The sequence below is a fragment of the Primulina eburnea genome, chromosome 5, assembly GCF_022965805.1.
Source record: "Primulina eburnea isolate SZY01 chromosome 5, ASM2296580v1, whole genome shotgun sequence".
In the NCBI taxonomy this organism is placed as follows: Eukaryota; Viridiplantae; Streptophyta; class Magnoliopsida; order Lamiales; family Gesneriaceae; genus Primulina; species Primulina eburnea.
In genome coordinates this window covers 24,455,578-24,462,948 of record NC_133105.1, presented here as the reverse complement: position 1 = coordinate 24,462,948, position 7,371 = coordinate 24,455,578, and the positions used below count along the sequence as shown (strand labels likewise).

Below are 7,371 nucleotides of genomic sequence, written 5' to 3'. Positions count from 1 at the left end.
GGATCGGATCTATACATCGGTTGTTTCCCATATTATTGTCCTCCTTGCGGTCTATTCTGACTGTTTTGACCGCCCCATGAGAAGTTGGGGTGTTGCCTCCACCCAGGATTGTATGTGTTCGAATAAGGTCATGCCTTGGGTGGTTTTGGACTCCCACTTGGTTCACTGGTGCCTCATTTTGCACATAGAATGGATTATCATCTTGACAGTCCTTCGCATAGTGTTCCCCTCCACACTTTTCACAGAATATTTCTTGAAGACGCATCGCCGTGCCACCCACATTCAAGCCGTCTATTTTCCTGTTTAAAGCATCAAGTTGTGCAGTAATAGCAGAAAAATCAGTTACCTGGTGCACTCCTTCACTCTTCCTCTGGTTGTTTCTTTCAGATTGAGGATGATAGCTGCTAGTAGCCATCTCCTCTAACAATTCATATCCTTCCTCCGCGGTCTTTCTCAACAGGTTTCCACAAGCAGCCGCATCTATCATAGTACGGTTAGGAGTAAGCAAACCATAATAAAATGTTTGAACGACTAACCCAAGTGGTAACTCGTGATGTGGGCATCTTCGTAGTAGATCCTTGAAGCGTTCACATGCCTCATATAGAGATTCCTGATCAAATTGAGCAAATGTTGTAATGTCTGCCCGTAGCTTCATGGTCTTGGAGGGAGGGAAGTATTTGATGAGAAAAGCTTTCGCCATGTCGTCCCACGTAGCGATCGAACCTACAGGCAAACAATTTAACCACGCTTTAGCTTTATCACGTAAGGAGAAAGGAAATAAACGCAACCTAACAGCATCATCAGAAACTCCATTGAATTTAAAAGTATCGCAAATTTCAAGAAAATCTGCGATGTGCGTGTTTGGATCATCTACTGCAGTTCCTCCGAATTGAACTGTGTTCTGAATCATCTGGATTATGGCTGGCTTGATTTCAAAGTGATTTGCCCACACGATAGGCCTCACAATGCTAGGGCGTGCACCCTCCAAAGAAGGTTGGGCATACTCCAGCATTGATATGCGACGCGGTATCTCAACTTGTCTATTGTCACGCTGTTCCTCTCCTCGTTCTTGCTCGTGTCTTTCCATCAGTTCTTTAAGTCTTTGTTGTTGTCTTCGCCTTCGGAAGGTTCTTTCAATTTCAGGATCAAACTCAAGCTCCACGTCAAGTGACTTTGGCATGCACTGGAAGAAATATCTGTAATAAAATATGAAGTGTTATCTCAAGAGAAATAAAATAATGCTAAAGGAAATAACTAAAAATAAAATTATAGATTAACAGTCCCCGGCAACGGCGCCAAAAACTTGATTGAGCAAAACTTGCACAGTAAAATCCCCAATAAAATATGATTTTGTATGCTCAAAATGAATCGCAAGTGCACGATGTCAAGTAATAATATAGTGTACCAGAGTACGAGTATCGTTCCATTGAAGACTGTGTTTAACAATTATTATTTTCAGTTATTTAACATTTAGCAACGAAAATTGAGTTGTGTGATTACTCCTACTATACTCAAATAAATATGCAATTAAAATGATTCAACAAGTAATGAATGAGAATTTAATCTAAAATGTTGAGTTAAAATTCAATAAGAAATGGATTTGTTGGGAATCTCGGTTCACCTACCCCTCGTTTATTAATCAATTCGTTCGATCGTGATCTACGCTTCCGACAAGATTTCCTAATCTATTGAACATACTCTCTCGAGATATGCCAAACTAATTCTACTCAATGAAGTAATTAAATGTCTTTAATTATTTATCAAGAGCAAATTGCATTTCGATCTATGAAATCCCCTAGTTTTCGACCCTAAGCACTATGACTATCGGCACGTATCCAATTTCATATATCTATGTAAATTGTAGATCCGCGGATTATACTACTCGATCCTATCACTTGTTATTCTCTCGAACTCACTCGTGATATGAAAACGTCGTTAAAGTTAGCTACGCTTTAATGACACAGTAAAACAGTAGTAAAATCAAGAATAACGCACAATCGAAATATAAATTAATTCAATTCAACGTTCGGGGTAGGATCCCCTTTAATCCAAACAAATAATAAAGTTTAGCTACTAGAATTCATAATTAAACTAAGCAAAACAATGTTTAAAAGATAAAAACTAAGTTAGAAATACTAGAATTGACGAAAAACGCGAGAAACGATGCCCGAAATCTTCAATTCTTCAATCCAAGCGCAAAAGTGCTCTGCAAGGCATCTGGCGGCTGAAGAATGATGTCTGAATCTCTCAGTTCGTGTCTTTTTCCTTCCATATCAGTCTTCTCCAGAAAACATGGCAAGGAATCGCGCAAAATATTTTCCAAAGTTACATTGCGCCCGGGCGGACATAAGTTTCCGCCCGAGCGGACAACTCTCTCAGACCTTGCCTTTTTATTTTTCTTTGGCGCGCCCAGGCGGATGTGAATGTCCGCCCGGGCGGATGCTTCTCGCAAAATTTATTTTTCCACACCTTGGATGCGCCCGGGCGGATGGCAATGTGCGCCCGGGCGAGGGTCTCTCGAATTTCTTCTTTAAAGCTTCAGTCTATTCCCAACTCACCTGCATTTTCACCAACTAAACTCATAAATAACCAAAAACATAACTAATGCTAGAATAACACAAAATGCATGAAATCTAAATGATAAATGCAACACAATGCGACATAACGATATGCAAGAACACGTAAAATCCACCTCTATCATTAGTCACTCCTCTAGTTTTATAAATTTTAAACATTCAAAAATATAGGGGAGAAGAGATTATTTTTAAATACTAAGAGGGGGAAATTTTTTGGCTAAAATGTTTTGAAAATATAACTTTTTGATTTACATAAAAAAGTGGAAAATATGTTAATTAAATCAATTGTTTATTCAAGTTTTGTGATCATCAAAAAGAGAGAGATTATTGGAACATTTCATGTTCGAAATTATAATTTTGATGTTAATAAAACTTGTTATTGTATTTCTAATATATTAACTCACGTGTGAAACTGCAAACCCAAGAAGGAAACCGAAACTGAATTTAGCGAAACTGAATTTCTAGCGAGCTTTAGTGTTTTAAGTGATATCTCTCATTCGTTTGATTCAAATGACAATCTGCCAAATAGACTGATCAGAAAACCAATTTGAAACAAGTCGTAGTTCACGTCAGTTGGGCAAAATCGGATGTTAACTAGGTCAAACCGTTCACTGAATGGCCAAACTAATTGCCAAACTGATTGCACAAAAACATCAATCAGTTAGATATGAGCAGCTATGGTATTTTTACCATATCTCTCGCCCATGTATTGGAATGAAGCGATTCAATATATATGTTGGAAAAATAAGACGATGATCTAGAAATCATCTTCAAAAGTCAAAATCTGAATAGAAGCTTAATATTATGATAAATGACGATGAAACTACTGGTTCTGCATAGCACACCAGTTGAGTTGCGGTTGAGATGCTGACCAGATTGAATTGCTGATCAATTTGAACAGGTGAACAGTTTCAACTGTTGATCAGTTTTCAACCGCTGACCTATTTCAACAGTTGATCAGTTTCAATTGCTGAGCACTTCAACCACTGACTGGTTTGAACCGGTGACCAACCGCTGAATGACCAGTTTAAGCTCGAGAAAATGTCCAGCAAGATGAATTTGACCGTTACAATTTCAGAAACAGTACAGAAACTTTAAAACGGTCATATCTTGTGTCTAACGTTATATAATTGTTGGGGCATATAAATACAACATCTTGAAGATCCAATAAGAGCTTTTGAAGAGGATTCAAAGCATGAGCATTTAGCATAAAAAAATCTGCTAATTGAGAGCATAAGTCCTTGTGCGAGGATACATTTGAGATATACACTGTCAATGATAAACTACTCACACACAATCACTCATACATATACAAGAGAGTTGAACTTCAAATTTTAGTTGAGTGGGTCTTCACACAAAGACATTAAAGATTGTGCTTGTAGTCTTGGCATAAGACGTTAAACATTATGCGGATTGTGATGTTGCGGTCTACAATCGAGAGTGTGCTAGGAGTTTCAATTAGGCAAGAGATAAGTCCTAAGTTGAAATGGATTTGTACAAAGTATTGTATAAATCAAAGTCTTCTAGTGGATCCTTCCCAAAAGGAAGAGGGGGTGACGTAGGAGTTGTTAATCTCCGAACATCCATAAACAAATTTGTCTCTATTTATTATTGCATTTACTTATCATTTCACTGTTTTTAAAGATGTTTATGTGTTCTTCAAATACCAAAACATTGCATACAAAGTGTTTGATAAAATGCTTCAACCAAAATATTTTTACTCATTCAATTTGAATATTTTTTTTAAATTTTTTACAAAATGTTTAATCAATTTCTATGAAGGATTATTTTCAGTGTCTTCCGCTTATTTGAAACCAAACTTGATTTAATTCATTGGTGTTCAATATTTCAATAACCGAGATATCATAGCTCAACGATGATCCCCCAAATCGATCCTGTCAAATGGTGAAAAAAGAAAGTTCAGAAATGTGCTTTTGTGTTTAGAATGCACGAAATACGAATACCGAAGTGGTGGAACGTCGGTGACGAACAGAGGACGATTTCTTTTTTTTACTACCTTTTTTCTTGTCAAAACGCCACCAAAAACCCACCTTGGGATGCAAGGAAGTCGGGTGATCGTTTTTGGAAGGAAGAACGAAGGAGAAAATAATTTGGAGACCCCTTTGCCAAGGAAACCATGTTCGGTTGCTGCTCGTTCCTATCTTTCAATTTGAGTTCACGTGATTTGTGTGAGTTTCGGAGTATGTGTGTGTGGGACTCTTTTAAATAGAATTAAAAAAATGTTTCCTAAGGCTGTAAAATTTTTTTTTCCTAAACACTTAGTTAATGAGATTAATTAAGTCTAGATTTTTAAATAATTAATTAGGTCCATTAAAATTAATAAAACCTTTAAGTCTCAAATTAAAATATTTAAAATATCTATTTCCAAAAAAACTCTTATAAAATGCATAAAATGTCTTGCTCCCTCTAATTAATTTAAATTGGATCTTATTACAATATTTTAAATAATTAAAATACATATTTTCTTAACTAAAAATAAAAATTAAGCTTTTTTAATCTTTAACGCCTTAATCGTCTCCATTACTCCGTCCCCAGCAAACCACCGATATTCCCCTAAAAAATCTTTAAATTATGCAGTCGAGTAAAATTACACAATTTATCATTAATCACTCAATATATATCATTCATGCATCTAAAATAATTTCATTAAAATATTTTATCGATTTAATACGGTTTACGTTGACTGTTTTTTTAGCGTCACAAATCATCCCCCCTTAAATAAAATTTCGTCATCGAAATTTCTCTAGTTTTCATTATTGAAAAGCTTAGGTTCTCTCATTCACTTCATACTTAATTTGATTGGCTTAAATTTTTGCATTTTATCATGCTTTCGCTGCGTACTCTATTGTGACACATCTTCTATTTTTATCCATTTATACCAAATTTCTTGATCTCAAGAAAATCAAATATTTAACTAACTCTACATCTTCTATCAATTATAAATCCTAAACTACCTTAAGTTATTTTATCTTTCCAAAGATTAATTAATTATTTGACTTTACCCTAAGTTTTCTTGATCCTATAATTTAATTCCCCAAAATATATTCCTATTGCCAAACCGGTTTCGATCCATAGTAATCCTAGTATCCATGATTATTAAACACTTTAATGATTGGTACTTACTAAAACCTCATTATTGTATATAAGAAACATATCATTTTTAACATTGTCATCAATTTTTATTTTTTATTTTTGCTTTCTTAAATCCCAAGCATTCAAATTACTTAAATGATTCAAGTCTATTGAGTTATCATTTCACATCATTCTAAATTCCGCTATTAAATCAAACACTTAATGTAATCTCGAACTCAAAATTATGACCTTACACTTACAAAAAACTTAACACCCTAAGGAAAAAAACTTTTATCCACCTTCCAATATAATTTATTCTTAGCATCTTATAAAGACAAAACTTATTATGCTACTCTTTCCTTGATGTCTATCAATGTTATGTGACTTATTTTACGTAAATTAGTTATCTATTTGTTATCCTAAGGGTTAGAGTAATGTCTTTGACCTAGAAATGTCATTCCTTAATTTATTGTAGTGAAGATAATTTAAGACCCTACATATTCCATTTAAGTATTTAGCATTCTTAAAATCCCAACATATGCAATTAATGTGTAACATCTACTAATTTATAATGGGAAAATATTTTTTTTTAAAAGCTCACATTTTTGAAAATAAACATCTAAATATTTTGCATTCATGCAACCATACTGAAAAATACTACGTCTAAAAACTAATCGTAAATGATCGACGAGATAAAAATACTGAATTTAAAAATTGCCAACTCGGCCCACAATCATGCATGAATAAAAAAACAAGTAAAATCCTGAAAATCAACAGCCTATCATAAAGAAAAACATGTAAAACTGATCATGTCTGCTCAAAGCTCATAAAAACGTGATGTGCGGAAAGTGTGGTCCTCGGGTCGTGCGCGCACATCCAGCCCTGCCTACTTAGAGTTCGGCACCTCCAGTCTCCTCATCTAAATGCTCACCTGCATCAAAAACGCCTATTGAGTCTAAAGACTCAACACACCCTGCCATTTATAGCAAGTACATATACGTAGCACATATCAGTGAAAATACCGTAATCAACATACATTTCATGAACTTAAAAGTATGAACATAAACGTGTCGTATAAAATCATAACATGTCAAAACATATCTTATCATAGCATCATATACATATACATTTTCTTTTAATTGAATTTATCTCATTAGTTGTGACTTTCGTATCAGCTCTATCGTATCAGCTCTATTCGATGTATCCATCAATAAAACCGTGGTACCCGACGGCAGGACATCAGCAACAGCATTACCCATCCATTGAGCCTTGGCCTCAGCTCATAATATCTCATATAATCGTGTTAGTCACAACCAAATCTCATCTTTCAAAACGTGTCATCATATTCACCACTTAATGAAAACATGCATATACGTAAATTTTCCTTGAAAACAGGCATGCATCGTAATTTTCGTAATTACATAAAAATCGTAAACATGATGCATAAAAATTTAAAAACATGGTAATTATATGCTCAGGGCCTTGCCAGGACTAAAATCTCACCCGGGTGCAAAATGACTATTTTGCCCCTGGAAACCCAAAATGACCATTTTATCCCTGGACCTCTAAATTCTGACCCGAAGCTTACCGAACTCCTTAAAACATTCCCAAACATAATTAAACATATTTCTTGGATGTAAACTCGAGCCCGTTTCAGAACTTAATCGATATGTTTTAAAACTTAGATTGTGGTCTCGGGTTT

The 7,371-nt window shown here is 34.9% G+C and overlaps 1 non-coding gene across 1 annotated transcript; it reads left to right on the top strand.

Annotated features, from left to right (window-relative positions):
- The first annotated feature begins 545 nt into the window (after window positions 1–545).
- On the top strand, window positions 546–651 carry LOC140833182 (small nucleolar RNA R71). The gene has a single exon (XR_012118316.1). It is a non-coding gene; the product is annotated as a small nucleolar RNA R71 (small nucleolar RNA).
- Window positions 652–7,371: the final 6,720 nt, after the last annotated feature.